At 45.6% G+C, this 22579-nt stretch overlaps 1 long non-coding RNA gene across 1 annotated transcript; it reads left to right on the top strand.

The window, feature by feature from the left end:
* Positions 1 to 5987: 5987 nt before the first annotated feature.
* On the top strand, positions 5988 to 21824 carry LOC138373840 (uncharacterized). Its single transcript, XR_011231289.1, has 3 exons — positions 5988 to 6073; positions 8378 to 8486; positions 21704 to 21824. It is a non-coding gene; the product is annotated as an uncharacterized lncRNA (long non-coding RNA).
* The last annotated feature ends 755 nt before the right edge of the window (positions 21825 to 22579 follow it).

Below are 22579 nucleotides of genomic sequence, written 5' to 3'. Positions count from 1 at the left end.
CAAGGCTGGATGCACCTGTGCGTGGGAGTTCCCTGCTTGTGCCTCAAGAGAAATAAACACTTCTGCAAAGACTGGAGTCAGGAACGAGGAGGAAATCTCTCCCCCCCAGTGGACGTGTCCTTCCCGGTTTATTCCTGTGCCCAAAGATCTCTGCTTCAATGACAATTTTTTTTTTCCTGAGAGGGGAAAATTGGATGAGAAGTCAGATATTTAGCATGAACGTAAAGTTACATGGCTCACTTTTAGCAGAGGTGTGAGAGAAATGGCACCTCAGCACTTGGGACAGTGAGTTTGAGGCCCAGGTGAATTATTGTTAACACAATGGTGGCTTCCAGCAGCCACAGGTAAGGAAAAAGTTAAGGAAGGCAGATGTGTGCGTGTGTTTCTATGTGCCCATGGGTACATGTGTCTGTGTGCATGTCTATGTGCACATGTGTCTGTGTCTGAGTGTATAAGCATGTGTATGTGTGTGCCTGTGCATGTATGTCTGTCTGTGTGCATGTGTCTGATTGTCTATTTTAGTCTATTCAGGCTGCTATGACAAAATATCATAAACTGGGTTACTTAAAATAGTAGAAATTGATTGCTCACAGTTCTGGATCCTCGGAAGTCCAAGCCTGAGGTGCCAGCAGGTTCGCTGTCTGGTGGGAGCAGTGAGCAGTGAGACTAACCTTTATCGTGGTCATCTTGGTTCTAGCTTTTTTTTTTTTTTTTTTTACCACCTCTTGTTTTATCAGAGACCTTGGTTTGGGTCTTATGACTTTTTATCCATTAAGGCCTGCTGGTTCCCTATCTCAGATGGATGAATGAATAACTGAATGGATGGATAAATGGATAGATGGATGGATGGAGGATGGATGGATAAATAGATGGATGAATGGGTGGATGGGTAGATGGATGGATAAATAGATGGATGAATAGATATTGAAATTAAGGGATGGGACAAGGCTGATGCCTAATGGCCCTTTACTGGAACTGAAGGCCACACTTCATCCACATACTTTTTTTTGTCACATGGTTGATCCACAGAGGGGTTTTAAATATTTAATAAGTAGCCAGTACATAAACAGGAGATTTCACATCTTAAAAATACAGATTTCTGCCCTCTGGGAGGGCACTTGCTATGTTGCCCAGGCTGGCCTTGACTCCTGGGCTCACAGAATTCTCCCCACCTCAGCCTCCCGAGTAGCTAGGACTACAGACACGCATCACTGCACCTGGCTCTGGCTTTTATTGAAAAAGTCAGAAGACATAGTAGCACCAGATTTGCATTCCACATATAAACAATCTTGAAGCTGAATAGCAGTTGCCCCTTTTGAAGGGAGAATGATTTCCAGTTCATCACAGTCTCCACCACTCCCTACTACCCTGTACCTCCTCATATCCTCAGCTATGTCACTGGTCTAGCCCTATAAGTTTTCGACTCCTGGGTTAAAGAAAATCCTCCATCACTCTGTTCCCCTCGGTTCACTGATGCTTCACCCAGCCAGTCTCAGGCTGGTGTTTTCTCTTCTAACCCCCCCACCCCCCAACGCTGTCCCTCCACCCCTCTGCCTGCAGTTCTGGGCTGTGCACCCAGGTGATGCTAACCCATGCCTCAGCCCAAGATGCAGAGAAGCCTTAACAGGTCTCTGCAGCCCCCCATGCTCCAGTGTCCCATGGCAATGGTAAAAGGTCCAGGCAAGGGCTCCCCCATGGCAGGGAAGATGGGTGGCTGGGTGCCTGTGCTGAGTGGGTAAGCAGGCAGACTTGGGGAAAGGAGCAGCCAGCCAGCCGGAAGTGAAAAGGGAATGATTTCTGAAAATGTCCCTTATGCACTTTAGTATTTCATTGACATTTTAATTAAGACTGGAGCACTCTTTGGGGAGCTCTGCTCTGAAGTTGAAATCACTTTAATATGCTGCCCTAGCACAAAGCTAGAGATGAATAGAAGCCTGGGGTTCTCGTATGTTTCATGGTACTTAGCGACTCTTTTTCACAATGCATTACGATGGTTTATGAGTTTCTATTGGCTAAGTGCCGCCATATCAAATTATAATTTGCTCAGTGGATTTTGCACTAAGAAGATTAAAGAGCACCCAGGCCTTCTCCCACGGGAAGCAGGTCCCAGGATCACCTTAAGCTCAAGGCAGGCTCCAGTAGTTAAAATTATTACTGTGGAGGGATGAGGTGAGCTCTGGTTGTGGGGCAGTTGAATGTCATGGCTATAGGGTCACAACTTCAACTTGAGCAGCGTGTTCTGGAAGCTCTCCTAGCCAGTGATGAATCCATGTGTACTAGGAACTGCATCTCACAGGAGAACCTCCGTTCGCACATGACAAGTTTTTGCTTACAGAGCTATGCACTTTTATATCCCATTTTGGTATTCAAAATTTTTTTTTCTCTTGATAGCTGAAATCTGAACAAAATCAGAGATGCATGATGTGAAGTATTCCCACCATGCTTTTTGTTCAGAGCGTCAGTTTGATGTAACTCTTTGCTTGGTGTGTGCTTTTAGCCTTTGTTCTTTAACAAAATAGCTTTTTCTGTATCATCTAAAATGTGTGCAAAATGGCTCCCACAAGCATTGTGAGTGATATTATTGGTTTGAAACCATTATGTAGCCTCCAAACAATGAAATAAACGAAGAATGCTAAAGTAACAGCTGCTACCAAGGTTTAGGAATTTCAAATAAGTGGGGAAAAGAAAGTTAATTTAACACATCTTTTAATAAATAAGTCTTTGGAATAAGTGGGTACTCATCTGGAAGAAATAGAAAGTTGGATCTCTATCTCACAACTTATACCAAAATAAATTCCAGATGAATTAATATTTTGATACATACAATAAAACATAAAAGAATTGAAGAAAATATGGAGAAACTTTAAAATAATCCCAGAACAGATAAGAGTTTTCACAATGTGACTGAAACACCAGAAGCCGTAAAAGAAAACATTGATCAATTTGCCTGCAAGGAAATCTTTATAAGTCTGCATAAGAAAAAAGCAAACATTAAAAGGAAACTAAACATGGAAAAATATTTGCAGCTCGTATCCTGCAGTAATGATTTTCCTGAATATACAAAGAGTTCTTAGAAATCAATAAGAAAAAGTCACATAGCTGAACATAAAAAGGTGCTAAGAATACGAACAGATAAGTCAAGGAAAATGAAATATAATTGGCCCTTGAACAGCACAGGTTTGAACTATGTGGGTCCATTTATATGGGGATTTTTTTCAATAAAAGTTACACCAAGTGTGCCTGCCTCCTCTGCCTCCCCTTATCCCTCCTCCACCTCTTCCGCCTCTGCCACCCCTGAGACAGCAAGACCAACCCCTCCTCTTGCTCCTCCTCCTCAGCCTACTCAGTACGAAGATGACAAGGATGAAGAGCTTTATGATGATCCATGTCCATTTAATGAATAGTCAATATATTTTCTTTTCCTGATTACTTTCTTAATAACATTTTCTTTTCTCTGGCTTACTTTATTGTAATAATACAGTATATAATACATGTAACCACAAAATATGTATTAATCTACTGTTTAGGTGATCAGTAAGGCTTCTGGTCAGCAGTAAACTATTTGAAGTTGTCAGGGAGTCAAAAGTTCTATGTGGATTTTAGACTATGCAGGGGGCTGGGGCCCCTAACCCCTATGTTGTTCAAGGCTCAGTTGTACTATTTGGTGTTGATCAGATGGAGAAATATCACAAAGTTTGACAATACATTGTATTGATGAGGTTCTGGAGCAATAAGCAGCCTCCTTGGTACCTGCTTCACCTTCCCTGGGTAGACGTGGGAGGAACGAGTTGTCGTCTCTAAGGGAGGAGCTGGGTGGCTGGGTGGTGTATGTGAGAGACTTATAACTTAAAGTCTTTTTACCATATGCATGTATTATCTACTAAAATAGAATATATACATACACACAGATACAGATATAGATGTAGACACACAGATATACGTACAGTACTGCTGGCTGGATTCTGGAACTTACTTTCCCATTAATGCTTGCCAATATAGGCTCTAGTCCAAGAACAGATATTTTTGGAATCAACTATACTTTAACTAGCAAGGACCGTTCTCCTTTCTCCTTTCTTGTCTGCCCTCCAAACACCTCACACAACCTCAGGCCCGAGAGAACCAGCACACAGTAGGACCTCAGTAGGTGTTGAGTGGACAACTACACCTGACTCAGCCTGAAGGGGGACCTGGGAGAAACATTTTCTTCCCACGTTTTTTAAGGCTGGGACCTGAACACCAGTCTTCCTGGTTTCAAAAAGAGGGAAGTTGGATAGACTTGAATGACAGGCCAGGATCATATGAGCCAGAGAATGACAGAAAGAAATGCTCAGATCTAGCCGCACAGCTTTGCATGAGCTACTTAAACTCTGTCTGAGTCCGTTTCCTGGTAGGGTGGAGATGACAGTAACTACCTTCCAGGAGATGAGCAAATGTCATCGAATCGAATAGACTTCTTATCAGCAAAGGGAAGAAAAGCATCTTCATCACAATTGAGATCCCTAAAAGTGAGAGGCAGGAAAAAGGGACAAATAAGGGTGACAGGTAGGAAGAAGGGTCAATGCAGTGGCCCTGGGGTGGGTTATAAAGGAAGAACATAGAATAGAAATATTGGCAGTGTGTAGGGAAAGGGGCTTATATCAAACATGGCTTAAAGATTTGTGGCCCAGGGAGATTTTGATACTTTTCTGCAAAGTTAAATAAGGGCATTGACAATGTAAGGCCATGAGTGTTTGCTGCTTGGTGAGCTGCTAGATCCATCAGTTTAATGGTAGTGTTTACCTCTGAATTTCTAATACAGGAGGGTGCGTGGACGTGTACGTGCACTGCATGCCCACACACGTGCCTGTACTACGGCACTTCCAAACAAGGACTCAGTTTCTGTCCCAATTCTACCATTTTGTATCCAGAAAACCTTAGCTAAATGTTTCCTTTGGAGTGCTCAGTTTTCTCCTCTGTAAATGGAGATAATTCAGCCTCCTGATCTCACTCATAGGGTTGTTTTTGTTTTTGTTTTGGGGGTATTTTTTTGGTTTGTTTTTTAAAACTCAAATGAGGTGATGGATCAGAAAGTCATCTGCAAATTGGAAAGATCTATGCACACTCACAATTATTAGGGTTTTCGGGCCCTTTGCTGACTTCAGGTTTTGGCTCCTGTAAAAAATGTCTATTTTTTTGGTCCTTCCGCTCAGCTGTTCATACTCCCTCTGCTCTTAATCATTTGTAGCTCAGGGTAAATTAATAGGTTAGACCAAGACAAGTGTAGAGGAAAATAAATCTTACTAATAGTACAAACAACAGCAACAACAATAACAGTGACATTCTTGAGTGTTAACCCTGTGCCTGTCTTCGTGGAGGCCAGTCTAGAGATGTGGGAGGGACAAGAGGAGAAGAAAAGATAAGTGGTGGTTAGTTCAGAACAAGCTTGTTGGGGTGTGTGTGTGTGTGTGTGTGTGTGTGTGTCTACTTCCAAGGGTGTGTGTGTCTATCTCCTCATCCTTCCCCCCGTCAGCATGGCCTAAAGGGTGAGGGGACACAGGAAATGGGGCGGGGGCCTCAGAGCAGGCTCACTGAGCTGCCTGGGTGGTGGGAGCCCACCCAACACCTATCCTAGAAGCCCACATGGCACAATGAGGGGACTTCTAAACTGTGAGAGATCTGGGACACAGCCTTGGCTTTGCCGGTGACGTGCTGTGTGACTTTGGCCAGGTCTCACTTCCTCCCTTATTTTACCACCTGCTCTGCTGAGATGGGAGGGTTCAGCTGTGTTGCCATGGTAACAGACACCTGGGGTTTTGCCCTCCCCCCCCCCCCCCCCCCCCGGCTTCACTCAGTCTCCTCTGCTCTCAAGCCCAGGTGGAAGGAGCCAAAAGGCACCTATCCTCAGTTCCAGGTGGGCTCATAACCCCCACCGCGGTGATTGGCTTCAGGGTGGGCAAGTGACTCCATCAGAGCCACAGAGATACCCGATAGCTTTTGTTGAGACTGCTGGGCCAGAACAGATGATGTTTCCCAGGGGACCCAATCCCAGAAATATGTGGAGCTGGAGCTTCTGCAGCATTTTTGTTACCATGAGGTAAGCATCTGTCCAAGTATGAAACCAAGACAGTCAAAAGTGACACAGAGAGACAGAGGGAAACTGAGTCCTGGGAACATTTTCAGAGCACCTAAATCCAGGTGATCCTAACCAGACACCTCTGTACTTTTCTGTCACATGAGCTAGTAAACTTGACTGTTATTGCTGTTATTTATTTAAGCCTATTTGACTTGGGTTTTTGTCACTTAGAGCTGAGTGCGGTGATCTTATGCAGTGATTATGTGACCCATGCAGTGATTGTCATGGGCCTTTTTAGTTCAGGAACCCCAAAGCTTTATGGCTCCTATGATCTGCCCCAGAATGAGTGAATCCAGCTGCCGGAAACCTGGTCAAATGGCCTCAGTCATGGCCACCCTGCTTCTGCCAGGGTGGTGGGGGCTTCCCCGGTCCCCCATAGGGAGGAGGGAGTGCTGAGTGCTATGACTCACTACTCTTTGCTAGTCTGATTATTTTGATGCAGAAATATTAACGGACCTGACTGTGACACGCTTCCTCAGACCCCCTTGGGGGTGCCATGTAATAAATGCAGTTGCATTGTGTAATATTTTTAAATCTGAAAATTTCTGAATACTGAACTACACCTGGCCCCAGTGGTTCAGATAAGGGTTTGCAGACTTGTAGTGACCTCTACTCAAAATCTAGAAGCTTTCGCATAAAATTCCACATTCCTGGTTTCCTTGATGAGGTGGAAGGTCTGGCATTGCCACTAGGGCCGTCGGGTTATGCCCCTGGGTGATAACTGCCTGACACTGAGCTGCCCGCCACCCCCTGGATGGGGCCCGCCCTCCGCCTGCCGCCCGGTTCCCACTGCTGTGCACTCACAGCCCCGTGTCTGTCGAGAGCAGATGAAATAAGACCCGGACAGTCCTCTTTTGACAGGGGCGCTGGGGACCGTGGCGGGCTGGGGAGTTTTGCAAAGGGCATCATTCTGGATACTTCTGTGTCCCTCAGGCACGTTGTTTGTTCTCCCCCAGTTGTGAATGCTGACAGTGGCTGCTATGCGACGTGCCAGACACTCTCCGTGCATCAGCTTGTGTCATTCCTGCAACAGTCCTGGGTGGCCTATTCCTTCCCCTTTCCACGGGAGGGGTCCGGGGGGTAACGTAGCACACGTCTTCCCCAGGGCCACACCCTTAGGGAGAGCTGGGCCCGGACGAGACCCCCGTGAGCTTGTCTTGTCCATCATCTCTGGGGCCATCTGCAGAGGTGGCTGGACCCTGGAGCCCCCCACCGAGTCCAGGTTTGAGAGGGGGGAGGTGGAGAAGAGTGGAAGTAACAGAATGAATGTCATGACAGCCAACTTTAGATGAAATGGAGGAAGTAAAAGTCAAAGTGAGGAGTTTTCAGAGCATTTGGTCCAACGCTGTTTTCTCCATGGGAAAAGTGGGGAAGGTGACAGGATCAGGGGCACACAGTAGGGTCTGGAAAGAGGAAAGGTCATTACAGCGGTTGTGGGGACCAGGTTCTGGAACCTAATGTGTTGACCCTGGGCTGTGCTGTGTAACCCACCCTCCCCCTGAAACATCATCCCTCCTTGGCCAGAGGAAGGGGAACTTCTGGCCCTGTCCCCAGGGGGCCTTTGCTGTCCCCCTCCTCCAGAATAGCACCCCCCTGGCTGATCCTCCAGTACATTTCCTTTCTTTGGACTTTGAGAAGGAAAACCCAGCCCTCCTGGTGTGCAGCCACACTCACGCGCCCAGAGGAGCGTTAAAATGCAGCCTGAGAGGCACTTAGTGCCACAGAAGCCTGGATAAAGAAACAGGATTTCAGGCAAGAAGGAAAAATAAAAGAGGCGAGTCTCGAAGTGACCTGCGAAATAGCGCTGTCAGCCCCTGGCACACGCATCCGCGGGAGATGCTCAGCTTCTTCATAAAGTGGCGAGTTTTGTGTGAGCACAGATGTATTTTGTTTCCCTGTGAGGAATTGATGATTAAATTATCAGAAACCAAGCTAAAAACCAGGCTGCCTGAATATTCTCCCACAAGTCCCCTGTGTCTGCCCGGCTCCTCCTGCTCATGAGGTGCTGGCTTTATCTCCAAAGCTTTCGTTTAAATGTCCAACACGTCTTATTAATGAAAGTAATAAGCTGTTGTTTATTATATGCCATAATGGGGAATATGCCTATTTAATATAAATCTGACATTTAAATTCCACTTAGTTCTGCAATGTGGACGATATCAAGGCATAACTCTTTACCCTGGAGTAAAAACTCCCTGGGTCTGCATTTTAAAGCATTGAAGTTTTCAAAGTAATCAGGTTCCTTTTTTTTTTTTTTTTTTCCAGAGGAACCAAATTGTGAAGACATCTGTTCTGTTATTAATTTCACATACATCTTAAGCTCCTCAAGGCCAGAAATGAGGCTTCATTCACGTCGAATTAATGAAACATGATGGCAAGTCCCTTGCATGGAAGTGCTGTCACACTGTTCTGAGCTGCTTATAAGCACTGAGTAATCTCAGAAACTGCCAGGGGACAGCCACTTGAAATCTGCCCTCCCCTCCCCCTGCCACCCGAAAACAATATCTGAAAATATCACAACACTAACTATATCCTGAAAGATTAATAGCAGATGAAAATTTCTGGGAAATGAATCAGGCTTTCTCAGTAAAGGATACAAGGATCTCAGGCAAAAGCAGATTGCACAATGGAAGAGCTCTTTTGGAAACAGCTTAATAACGGTGTCCTGGGCAGTCCTGTGATGCACCCGAAGGGACGGTGGGGGAGGGGGGGGCGTCCTGGAATTTCTTACAAAGATCTCTCTCGGGGAGGATGTTGGAGAATGTGTTGTAGGGGACATAGATCTGAAATCAGAACCTTGACTGGCCAAGGCGTGATGTGCATGTTGAGTGCGTGGGAGGATGTGTGTGTGTTTGCGTGCACGAGCATAGGAATCTGTACCTGACTGTGTGTGTGAGTGTGTGTGCGCCTGTGAACATGTGTGTGTTGAAGTGCATGAGTCTGTGCGTGTGTGAATGGGCAACTGTGTGTGTTGGTGTGTATGAGAGTATATGTGTGAGTTTGAGAGAGTATGTGTGCATGAATATGGGTGAGCATGTGTGTGGGAATATGTACGATCTGTGTGTGTGGATGTGTGTGTGGGGTGAGTGTGTACATAGAAACACACAGAAGACGACCACTCCGGATAGACAGGGACCAATCCGCTGGGGATGGGTCAATAGAGTTAAGCACAGCCCTCTGCCCACCTGAGCCGTTCTTGCAAAGAACTTGTTCCTGAGGTCTTGGGTGTGGGAGGAAGGCATGATTTTTATTTTTATTTTTTTGGTCAAATAACTGAAAAATGCCTGCAGAAAGATTGTCTGGAGGGAGGGGTCGGAGAGGGAGCCTGAGATTTCTTAATCAAACTTTCAAGTGTTATTTTTGGTCTTCCGCTGAGCTGGGACCCAAAAAAGAATCTGCATATGATATTTCCATCTCAAATCTTCAGAGCCTCATTAGCTTTGATAGTTATTTATTTATTTATTTGCAAAAAGGAATTTAAATCAAACAGAGAGGCACAAAAGCAAAACCTTTGAATGTAGTGCAAAATTAATTAAAACAGGCAGCCGACGGGTAGAGTGAAATACAATAGAATTCAGAAAAAAGACAATGAAACTAATTAGACTCTGATGGGAAAATTCTTCCTCACTTGGTGATCGTCCATTGGTAATGCATAAGTCACAAATATTGATATTAGAAGAAAAATGCCATAATTTTAGCTCCTGTTTTTGCAGAAGTTTTCTTTTTCATTTCTTTAGATTCTGATCTTCCAGATTAAACCAATTAAATTGTTGGATGTTGCATTTTACAGTCATGTGTTGCTTAATGATGAGTATGCATCCTGAGAAATGCATCTTTAGGCGATGTTGTCTTTGTGCAAACATCACAGAGTGTACTCATACAAACCTAGATGGTACAGCCTACTACACACCTAGGCTGTAGGGTACAGCCTATTGCTCCTAAGCTACAAACCTATATGCATGTTACTGTACTGAATACTTGTAGCAGGCACTTGTAACACAGCGGTAGGTAGCTGTGTACCTAAACTTACCTAACATAGGAAGGGTATAGTAAAAATAAGATACAAAAGATAAAAAATGGTACACCTGTATGGGGTGCTTTCCATGAATGGAACTTTCAGGACTAGAAGTTGCTCTGGGTGAGTCAGTGAGTGAGTGGAGAGTGAACGTGAAGGCCTTGGACATTATTGCACGCTGCTGTAGAATTTAAAAACACTATATGTGTAAGCTACACCAAATTTATAAAAAATAAAGTAATTGCACTATAAAGTAACAATGGCTGCAGTGTCACTAGGCAATCGGAACTTTTCAGTTCCATTATGATGTTTTGGGACCACCATTGTACCTGCAGTCTGTCCTTGACCAAAACATTGTTATGCGGCACAGGACGATATTATGTTTTGGGGGAAACAGTCTAATTTATACCAGCAACTGGTCAGCTCTCACCAACTGTCCTCAGAATAACGTGTATGTAGACTGAATTCAATTGTCCGTAGATAAAGACACATCCAAATGCAAGGGATGTTGAACCCCAGCAGTTAGCATTAAGCCAAGTGGTGGAGCCAATTTGTATTTATGAACAGATACGATCCCAGCTACATTTTTGCCCCTGGACATGTTGAGGATTTGTTGTATGATCCATGCTTTGTAGATCTGTGAAAAACATTTCCATCCATCCAGTTGAAACAGCCTCGACCAGCAAAGTGAGAAAGACTTTTAGCTTTGCCCCGCAGAAGGCAGCATCAGGATTCTGGCTTCCTTGTCAGAAGTTCTTTTGAATGAAATGATCAGTTAGTATTTATGCTTTTTGTCCTTCTGTATTATGCAACAGCACAAATGCACAAGCGCCCCGGTGGGACAATCTAATGCATAGCCAGCCTGTCACGCAGTTTTATAACTGGCCACATGTGTCTCTGGCAAGTGCCAGGTCTCCTTTCAGCTTCTTTCAGAATCTCCTCTCTAACCGCCCTGCAGCCCAGCGCTTGAGGTTCTCAGGGTGACCCTGGGCCATTTCCAGCTTAAAGCCATCAGGCTTTCAGAAGTACCTTGGTAAGCCTTGGTTCAATTTTTAAAGATGGCTAAAATGCTAATGGTGGAATTTCAGGCTTTGTGGCCTTTGGATGAAAGGGATGTTTTTGAGCAAAAGATCTTTCCAACAATCCCTCAAACCTCCAATGCATAAAGGTGGCCTTGTTTAGATAAGTCTGCAAATTGTGCCAGATCTAAGTTTTCCTCCATGTAAAGAGGAAAAAATTGCATTAGACCTAGTATGATATTTAAGATTTCTTAAAGTCTGTATAATCAGTGATTCTAGCCCACTGAGAGAGAGAGAGAGAGAGAGAGAGAGGACACTTTGCCATGTACAAAGAAAACCAAGGCTCTTCCTTATAAATAGCATATAGAGTCATTCATTCATTCAGAGTGTGTGTGTGTGTGTGTGTGTGTGTGTGTGTTTGTGTGTGTGTGATCTGTGGGCCAGGCCACAGTTCACTACAGTTCTTCTATATCATTTCACTTAACCCTTACAACAACCGTTTGAGGTGGGTATTCATAATAGGAGTGATAGTCAATTTATTTAACTATCAATAAACCACAGATACTTGCCAATCAGAAGGGACACAGGGCAGAGCCCTGGATGGGCAAGGGTCCTGGATGCCCTTGGCTGTGCCAGGTATTCGTTGCTAGATGAGCAGAGGTAGAGGGTTGGGGGAGTAGGAGAGGAGCCAGCGTGGCTGGTATGATGAATGGGGGTGGAGGGGTTGGGGAAGTTATTTACCAACCGGCTTGGAAAATGCTTTAAGTTTTAGACAATGGCTACAGGTAGTACTATCGGATAGGGCTGAACATCAGCCCTGATTTTCAAACTCCCCATTCCGCAGAGGACAAACTTGAGGTTCTGGGAGGCCGAGTAACCTTTTCAAGGTCAACCCACCAAAAAGTGACAGGCCTGAATTGAGAGCCACTTTAAGTCTTTAAGACTCCAAAGTCCATGTTCTTAACTGTTATACTCACTGTAGAGATGTCTAAGAGTGGCCCACCATTTCTTTACAAAGAACCAGAAGAAAAGTCCCAGAATCCGATTTGAGTGGGGATAGAGTTGCCATATTTAGCAAATAAAAATACAGAACACTCAGTTAAATATGAATTTCAGATAAACAATGGATAATGCATTTGCATATTTTTAGCATATTGCGTGAGATGTACTTATACTAAAAAATTATTCCTTGTTTATCAGAGATTCAAATTTAACTGGACATACTGTATTTTATCTGGCACCCCTAAGGAAAGAGTGGGGATGAACACAGGGATACCAAGACATTTCAATCTACAGAAACACTTTCTTTTCTAGGAACCCCTTTTTCCAAAGCTGATGATCTCAGCTGATCTACTTCGAACCTCACCCTCAGTACTGTCTTGATTCTAAAGTCATAGAATGCCAGGGCAGGGGTCATCTAAGCCAACACGCTGCCTCGCTCTCTTTCTGCTTCTTCCTGTCCTCTCTCTACACAGAAGGCAGAACTCACGGCACCGGCACCGTGGCTCGGCTTTGAAGCCGGGCAGCAGAGCCCACGAGGCGTGTCCGAATCTCCGAAGCACATGGAAACTATTCCCTTCCTGCAGGCCTTCATGGTTAGCCTGCTGCGAGTCTCGTGGTTTTTCAGCTGCAGTTATAATTTCTGTCTCACCCCTACCCAGCTCAGATGGTATTTATTAGAACACATCGCTTTTGAAAAGAAAATTGCATCTTAATTAAAGGTTGGCGATCCAAAGCCTGTTTGCAGATGAGAAAAATTAAGCAACTACTATGAACAGGGTAGTATGTCTCCTCTGTTGGTTAGAACAAAGCTGTCTACACACATTGAGGGCTGTGTTTCCGGCCATCCCTGCATCTGGTCGAACCAAATACAACAAATACGAACAAGCCATGAGGCCAAATGGAATAGCTTTTGAACAAAAATCGGGCTTGTCTTTTATTTTAATCACCCCCTTTCTCAGGCTACTGCTCAAACATGATACCTGGGGTGGGGAGTAAATGAGGGTGATTTGGTCCCCAAACCAGCCAACTGTCCATGCCAATGGGTCAGCTTCTGGGGCCAGGTGGAAACTGGGAAATCTGGCCTTCGTCTCACTTCAGCAGCAAGAATGAAATAAATTGGTGGAGAATAAAAACACCCCTTCTCTGGGGTGGGGATTCTTAACCTGGGTTCCACGGGGCAGAGGCCTCACGAAGGATTCCATGGAAAGAATTCAGGAAGTCTGTGAGCTTGATTGGGAAAAATTTTATATTTTTTATTTTTGCTAACTTCTAATAGAAAGTTAGCATTTCCTTTGATTCTGAATATAGGCAACATACCACAATTGTATCAACACTACATGTGACAGTCGTGATTTTGTCATCCATCGAAATAACAGATATTTTCACATCCCATTAAAGTTGTTATAAGATATCTCGAAATTGACTCAATACTCTCTGGAAGTTGTAACTAGTAGACCCACCTCTCTATCTTGTTATTTAATGGTTAACCCAGAAGCTGACCCATTGGCATAGACAGTTGGCTGGTTTGGGGACCAAATCACCCATATTTACTCCCCACCCCAGGTATCATGTTTGAACAGTAGCCTGAGAAAGGGGGTGATTAAAATAAAAGACAAGCTCGATTATCAATTTAAAAATTATTTAGATAATTGTTATTTGATACAATTTTTCTTTGTAATCCCGTTTTTTACTTTACGCATGTAATAAAATTATTCTGTAATGAACCTTGAAGACTTTATGCCAAATGAAATAAGCCAGATTCAAAAGGGTAAATACTGTACGATCCCACTCACGTGGGGTACGTAGAGTCATCAGATTCACAGACTGAAGGTAGAATGGTGGTTGCCATGGGATGGGGGAAGAGGAATAGTGAGTTATTGTTTAGTGGGTAGCATTTCAGTTTAGGAAGATGAAGAAAGTTCTGGAGATGGAGGGTGGTGATGGTTGTACAACAATGAGCATGTACTTCATACCGTTGAACTAAACATTCAAAAAATGGATACAATCATAAATTTTACAACATGTGTATTTTAATAATTTTTAAAAATATACATGAACAATATAGATATTTTCATATCACATTAAAAAATAACCTACATTATTCTATAAAGAGGTCATAGGCCTCACTGGAGCGGTGTGTGGTATAAACCAGGGCAAGGCCACTGATTTTAGCCTGATACACCTTTCCAGGTCTGGAGGAGTCTGTGTCTCTCTTTCAAGTTCTGCCTGGAGGAAGCTTTCTCTCTCAGGGATCAGCTCAAATGCCACTGTCCCCGTGGCCCCTGTTCTGTCCCCAGGGTTAATCTGGGGATATATTCTTCATATCCCTCTAAGTTGTACCTCTAGTGTCTCAGTTGGAACCTACCGTCTGCCAAGAGCCTAAGGCTTTGCTTTCTGTTGAATTCAAGGCTTACTTGGCAAATGTCAGAGAAGTGTTTAAGCAATATCAGTACCACACTGAGACTTTCTCATTAATGCAATAGGGAAACTTGCTACATGAGTTGATATTACTTAATACCATGTCTGTGGACATTGATGTATAGCTCGGGGTCACTTTCCCACGTTTTGCGAGACATTACATAATCTTACTAAACCCATGAAGTTCGTTCTATCAGGAACAGCAGTTTGCAGATTAGCAACTTGAGACTCAGAATGGTCGAGCGAACTGGTCTGCCCCTAGAGATGTTTTGCTTCCAGCATCTTCCTGGAGTGATGTTCTTTAGCAGAAGCCCAGGGCTGCCTTCAGTGAAGGTCACTTCCGATTGGAGAATCTGGCTTTGCACCTGACAGAGAAAAATGAGGGACGAGACCAACAAAGATTGCCAGATCCTCAGAGTTGGAAGGACCCAAAGCACCTAGTTTGTCCCGTCTGATTTAGATGCGGAAACTGTGCCCTGTGCACAGACAGGGCACACAGCAGAGCTGAGGCCAAAGCCGCCTTTCCCCAGTGCCCTGGCTCCAGCTTGAGCCTGGTCCAGGCTTCTGCTTTGCCCATGTGGCATAAACTTTGGTTTCTTCTTCAATCCGATGATAATGAGTCCTGGTGACAGAGGGAATGAGGGGGAGGGTCTGGATTTGGAATGTGTCCCACTTCTTGGAACCCACAGCACCTCTTGAGCTGACACGAGAACAGTCATCATATCACCGTGCTGACCTCGCGATGTAGGTTGTCTCAGTGTTTCTGAGACTTTGATCACTTGTGATTCCCTTTACAATTTCGGACATATTTGAACGTTATTGATACTATTAGGTACTTAATGCTTTTTTTCCTTTAAATGAACCTGTTTATAAAACTGAAATCCATTTACTTACAAAGCAAAATTTCATATCACAACTCTAAATAGAAAAAGGAACCATAAAAATTATTTCAGTAAAGACAAAATATGTATTACATTCTACCTAGATATTGCCGCCTGCGTAGGACTCTGATCCTGTAGCTTCACTTTGTTAAAATGCAAAGAACAAAATAACAAAAAAGTGATTAGCAAATGTTAAGTGTTAAAGACACACTAGCATCAGATGGAGACTTTCTTGGTGCACTTAGGAGAATTCAAAGAGGGTGAAAAAGGACCTAACACACCTACTGTGTGAGTCAGTGCTATTTAGTGCCTTGTCCGTGTATCCTTTAAAATCATGTTAGGTACCACTGGGGTCTCTGCCTCTGGAAACACTCTTGTCTCAGCTCATCCTCAGAACAATCCTATGAGGTTAGCACTGGTACTAACTAGTACTGCCCCATTTGACGGGTTCAGAGAGGCTGCCCCCTAGCCCAAGGCAGCACAACCAGCCAGGGACTCCTACTCTCTTTGACCCCAGAGCTGGGACTCCTGTCCTCGAGGCTGCCTGAGAACACAGTGGTGTTCTGTTCCGTGGCCACATCTGTCCAGCAAAAGAGCATTTTGCAGCATCCTGTGAATCCTCGGGAGCCTCCAAGGCTAGATGTCCATCCAGGCACAATCCGCTGTATGGAGCCCGTGGTGGGACGGACCACAGGCCTGCAGCCCCACGTCACACTGGGCTTTGGGGATGAAGACGATGTTGAGGCAGGAATGGAGGGGTGGACAGGAGAGGAGGCAGACGAAGGCAAGCAATGGCGAGGAAGAGGAGCCGCGGGGTTCTCCTCGGGAAAATGGGGACAATAAACCTACTGCATGGACTGGTTCCTGCAATGTCACCCTGGACCCTCCCGCCTTAGCGTTGTGTCGTGCTCTCTTCCGCGGTTCCTCTGAAGACACTCAAGAGCTCACACACAAAGCAGAAGTGCAGATTTTAGGCGCTTTCTTTCAGCGGAGGCCCCAGGAAAAGAGTGGGGCCCCGAGAAAGGGAAGGAAGACGGGCAAGGACAGGACTCATCCAAGAGAGATGCTTCTCGCTTGCACGTGCGCCAGAGGGTCCCCGGGCTGCACGTGGCCGAGGAGAGGGAGGAGGAGGAGGGGAGGCATGGTCGCGGCACATGAAAGGAGGCAGAGCGCGTCATTCCTGTGGCGCGTGACTGTGAGGCAGTTCACCCCCGTGGGCCTCTTATCTCCTGTGGGCGGAAAGGCGAGGCTGATGGCAGGGCCAGATTACAGCCCAGGCCGGGCCTGCTTCTCATCGCTGCCAAACCACTTCCTCGGGCTCCCACATCTGGCAACCTGGTGGGCTTTGCTTAAGGACGGGAGGAAAACACAAACACAGATGCGCACGGGTGCGCACGATCCCTACATACGCCCGAGGTGCTGATGAAGTTCTGACTTGTTCTGTGGCCCCGAACAAGCTTGTCCCCTCCCCGGGCCTCAGTTTCCTCCACTGCAAAATTATGGAGGGGAGACAAGGCTAGCTGATGTCTAAGAACTTTCCTTGTTCTTAAAATTAAAAATAAACAAACAAATAAATAAACATGGGCATTGCTTTCGCTCCCAGGGGTAATAGCCAGCGAATTGCACGGGGAAATATTTGTGAATATTCTCCCACGCTGAAGCCGGTTTCTGCAGGGTCAAACACCTGCATATTAAGAACAATCCAACTAAATGGAAGAATAGCAATTACCAGCCAAAGAGACGGAGTCTTAAAGAACTAAGGGCCATATTTGTTTTCTCCAAACTAATGGGCTTAATCTGAACCTATACATCAGAGTTCAAACACTGGTGGCCTTGTTTCTTTTGTACTGTGCTGTGTTTTTAAAAATTGAGCAAACATTCTAATAACAGAAGATTTCCCGTGAAAGTTCCGACATCTGAAAAATCAGGGGATGGGATGACGATCGGCTGGAGCTGAGCTGAAGGCACCTGTTTGTCGTGGGCACAGTCTGTTCATCCTGGTCCCTGCTAGGGACATTATTCTCTCGTCACCTGCCCGGCCCAGGTGTTTGAGTTTGAGACTTTGAGTTATACTGAAAATGTCTGGATATTCAAGGCAGAAAGGGAGATGGCCCTGTTGGAAATGGCCTCCCAGGTGAGCGATACAGAAACACCTGTGAGCCCGCTCTGCCCTGGAGCGCGTCACCTACCTGCCCCTGTTGGCCGTGAAGCAGGCCCGACGCGTGGCTGCCTGAGCCCTTGGGAGAACTGCCTGTCCTGCCTCGAAGAAGCAGGTGTCAGCCAGCGAGGGCTGGGGCCCATGTGCTTCCCAGAAACGTCCCAACCTCCCTTTTGATTGTGGTTTCCTGCTGAATCTCCGTAGCACCTACTGCCAACTGGTGGCTTTTCATTTTCTTCTGCCCTGGGCCTTTTTCCAACGTGTGAAATTGCTTTCTTTTTCTTTCTGCGGGTGGGTCTCCATGCTTGGCGAAGGGGTTCTGGGGAGCTGGGGCAGAGGCTGTCGCACAAGCCGCTTTTCTCAAAGGCTGTTCCCTCCCTGACGTCCAGGACCCCGCCTACCCGGCTCATCTCGTTCTCTGCTCGTGTCTCCAGCTTGCTGTTCCCCTAGCAGGGGCAGGATGGGGACAGCAGGGGCGATGGCCAGAGAAGGCTCCCAGAGGAGGGAATATCTGGTATGGCTGTGGTTCTATGGCTAAAAGTGGCAGGAAAGTCATGCAAGGAAGAGAGGGGAGCCTGTGGCAGGCCACAGAGGTAGGAAGGCGCCAGACAAGTTCTGGGAGCGTGTGGTAGGCAGGACTGTAGAGTACCTACCTGTGGCTGTGGGTTTTAGGGGGTTGACTAAAGGATGGCGATAGTGAGGAAGGAAGGGTAGGCTGCACCCAGAGTGCAAAGGGCTGTGAATGCCATGCCACCCCTTGGGCTTCGTTCTAAGGTCCGTGGGAGCCATTGAAGGTTTAAGCCAGAGAGCAACGTGATCAGATGTGGGTTTTGGAAAGAGCAATGGATTCACTGGAAGAGAGACAAGAGACAGGGGGAGCAGAGAGAAGACAACAGCAAGAGTCCACACAGGAGACAAAGGCTGAAATGGCATCCCCGGGCAAGGAGAGGCTGGTTCGAGGGACACCTCTCTGATCGCATGTGTAGGCTGAGGAAGAGAGTGGAGTGAGAGACAGCGCCAAAATGTCTCACCTGGGAGATGGCTTCCCGGGTGACGGTGACTCCAGTGAAACAGAGGAGGGGGAACAGCTTCGGGGAAATTAGAGGAGTACAGGTTGAGTAGCCCTTACCTGAAATGCTTGGGAGCAAAAGTGTTTCAAATTTCAGATTTTTTTTTTTTTTTTTTGGCTTTTGGAATATTTGCATCATCCTTACCAGATATGCATTCTAAATCTGAAAATCTGAAATCTGAAATGCTCCAATGAGCATCATATCAGCACTCAAAGTTTTGGATTTCAGGTTTTCAGATTTGGGATGCTCGAACTGTAATTAATATACAAAGCAGAGATGCATTTTGGGGTTCATAGTATCACTTTGCACACTCTACAATTTATGGGTGTATATACTTGTTTTTCGAACTCATAAAAAAATTCATGTTGTATTGGTGTACAGAGAGCACTTTGGTATTAAGGAAAAGTCATTTTCCTTCTGCTCTTGCTGCCTGGGAAAATCACATCCAACCTTCAAGGCCTGCCTGAAAAGTCATTTTCCCAGGCAGAATTACCAACTTTCACCCTGTGCTCTCTGTTATTATTTTACAACAGCCTTTATCCTGGGCGCCTAGAGTTCACTGTCTTGTGTCTCTCTCACTGATGATAAGCATATTGATTTAATCTTTAAATCCCCCATCTGGCACAGTGTTTAATATATAGAAGTTGTCACTGAAAGTTGAAGAACGAATAAATAATATTTTTCATATCTTTCTTACAGCTTTACATTCAAGGGACAGAGAAACCCAAGCTCTAGTCTCAGATCACACAATGATCTTAGACCAGCTCCCTAGGGACTTTTCTAGCTTGGCCTTTTCCAGGAGACTTAACGTTCAGGTTTTACAAAACGTGTATTTGCCCTGTGCACTTATTTATAAATTAGAGTCCACATGGAAATTAGGAGATTTTACAGCTAAATCTGAATTTCTTGTTTCTATTGATAAGTCAGGAGATCTGGAGACATCAGACAGGCACCTCTTCCTATATTGCCACACTCTCCACCATGCCCCAAGACTTCCCCAACACTGGGGTAGGGGGTTAGTTGCTATGTGATATCACACTTGTACTGTTGTTTTTTCTTACATAGAGGAACATTATTATATGGTTGTGGCTTTAACAAACATGGAAGCAAAATGAAGCTGGAGTGGGCCTCATAATTAGAGAAGAATGAGGGGACATATTTTTTGGTAGAAGTAATGACTATTCGTATGTGCTATCTTTAAGGTGCAAAGGATCTGCTACTTCACCCGTTTTCACACTCACCCCCTTCCCCATGGCTGGCTCCTGTGCCCAAGTTCCCAGGTATCAGGACTCATCCTACAGCAAAGCAGTAGGGCACCGTGGTTAGGAGCGTGACCTTTCTGGGTTTCCTTAGTCAAGTTCCTTTTATAACCTCTCCCTGCCTCAGTTTCCTCATCCGCAAAATGGGGTGATGAGGATAATACCTATTCTGTAGGGGGTCGTGAAGAGTGGATGAAGCAAGGAGAGTAAAGAGCTAATGACAACACCTGACATCTAGCAAGTATGCAGAGGACAGGAGCTATTTTCGTCATTATGGTGACATATTGACTTATTCACTCTCTAGTGAATTCATTTGGCAAACAGTTATTGAATTAGTGACTAAGAAGACTGATGCCTTTGGGAAATGCCAAACCATAAATTTTAAACATTTCTCGGTCCATGTCAGTGGTTCTCAATCCTGGATGTGCACTGGAATCATCTGTGCTGTGCTCCCAAAATACTACGGGGGGACCCACCCAATTCCAATTACACTAGAACCTCTGGAGGCAGATTCCAGGGCTCCCATAATGATGACAGCCATACCAGGTCATGCTCAGTGTGGGGCCCTCTTCTCAAGCCAGGGTGAGGTTAGACACAACCCTGAGAGTGGATGTCCCCTAGATCATGCACCCTAGGTGCCCTGTGGCCTCCCCTGGTCCCTGTCCTGCCCCAAACCACTAAAACAGGAACTCCACAAGGGCGGGGATATTTTCTCTATTTTTTTTCACTACTATCCCAGTGCCTGAAACAGCAGTGAGCACACAGTATATTGTCAATAAATATTTATTGAAAGAATGAATATAAGTCGATACAGGCACAGGCCCATCTTCCTAAGGCTCCGACTCTGTCTGCCTCTTTGCTGGGGACTATTGGGTCTGTTCTGCACAAACCAGTGTGGGGACGTCCCTGACTGCAGATGCTCGATGTTTCTAGAAGGGACTCAGAGGTCCACTGGGACAATTTTTCTCAAGCCTAAGGCATTCGTGTGTCACCATCACTGTCGGGTCTGCATCCCCCTTCAACTATTCACTGAATAGTTTCTTTACATCGATTCGTGTTTACTTATAGACATTTGTCTGACAAAGAAACCTTAAAAATAATCAGTTCTTCAAAGGAAAAACCATGTGCACGTGCCAGAAATAGAAAGTATGTGCAAAGGAAAGAAATCAGGTTGTGAAATTGAGTCGGATGCTGCCGCCTGCTGAGGTCTGTGAGCCTGAGACTTCCCCTGTTGTCATTATGAGGAGAGGTTGGACACACTGGAGCGGTGTTAAAGGCACATTAGCACTGGACTGAGGCTTCCTCTTGGAATCAGGGGTTGGAAGAGTTCACAAGTGATACCTTTCTCCCTCTGAGTTAGGGCTGTCAAATGCCATGTCCATGTATATCACCCAAACCCATCCATTCGGTACCCAACCATTAGTGGTACCCGTCCCACTGGGGACACCCTCAGCTAGTCCCAGCTCCTCATTTTACAGGACTTAGGCCCAAAGGGGTCCAAGGTCATATTCATTAATTCATTCATAGATTCATTTGACATCTATCCAATGCCTCCCATACGCCTGGTACTGTGAGCCGAGCCGGGCAGGCCGACTCCCAGCCACCATGGAGCTGCCATCCCAGGGGCAGAGGAGGGGCTGCCTGGGCCCCTGACTCCCAGTACAGTGCTCTTTCTCTGCCCGTTCCTATCACAATTCCCATCCACACCTGGCCTGCGTGAGTGACTTGGGCACTTAGTATTACATTAACATCTTTTCATTTTAATAAAGCAGCTACGTTTTCACCCCATCCCGGGCTCCACGGCCCTGCAGCACGTACTTCGAGAACGCTGCTAATTTCAGCGTCTGGCTTCCAGACCCAGACGTCAGAACAGGTACCTTTCATCTCAGGCTTGTAACACAGAAAACCTTCGATACTGGGAACAGATAGCCTCGAAGGTGGGTTCGTATCTCTCAGCACGGTTGCTGTAACTTAACTCTCCTGCCCCCGATCAAGGTTTCGTCTCTGCCTCGTAGGTATTTTAACACAAATGTTCCTTTCATTTGACTGATTGAGGGTCTCTAACCTGCAATAAATGAAACATCTGATCCCCTTGAATCCAAATCACTTTTTCTTTGATTTTCTTTTACTTCTATTTCTTCGTCCTTTGTTCTACAGCTCGAGTCAAATTTCCCTTTAGAAATTGAAAGAATGTGTGTGGGTTTTTCCTGCCTTTTTTTTTTTTTTTAAAAAAAAAAAAAAACCAAGCTCTAGTGCAACCACTGGTTTGTGGCCTGGAATATTAAGATGGAATTCAGTGGCAGACTGTCTCCGGTAACGTGCTTCTCATGCCACCGGCGCCGCCCCCCCCCCCCACGCCCCGTCCCACCACCGCTGGTGGGCCATGGCTGCTCCAATTAGCCTCTGTGCTCTGGTCACCGAAGCTGGCTTCCCGAGCAACCCTGGACTTGAGAGAAAATAAGACTAAAGATTTTTTCCCCTGCTGAAAGAACTAAGTCATCCATGCACAAAGGCCTACAGGTTGGCATCTGGCTATGCAGTTGGGCATTCAATTGCCTTGATAATGACTCAGACCATCTCCAGTTTCGGGCAACAGGCCAGAGGAGTGTGTTAGCCTCTTGGATGACCAGCTTGTGCGTATGAGT

This window comes from Eulemur rufifrons, chromosome 23 (assembly GCF_041146395.1).
Source record: "Eulemur rufifrons isolate Redbay chromosome 23, OSU_ERuf_1, whole genome shotgun sequence".
NCBI lineage: Eukaryota > Metazoa > Chordata > Mammalia > Primates > Lemuridae > Eulemur > Eulemur rufifrons.
Note: the sequence above shows the minus strand (reverse complement) of the source record. Positions and strands in the feature narration are given on the sequence as shown.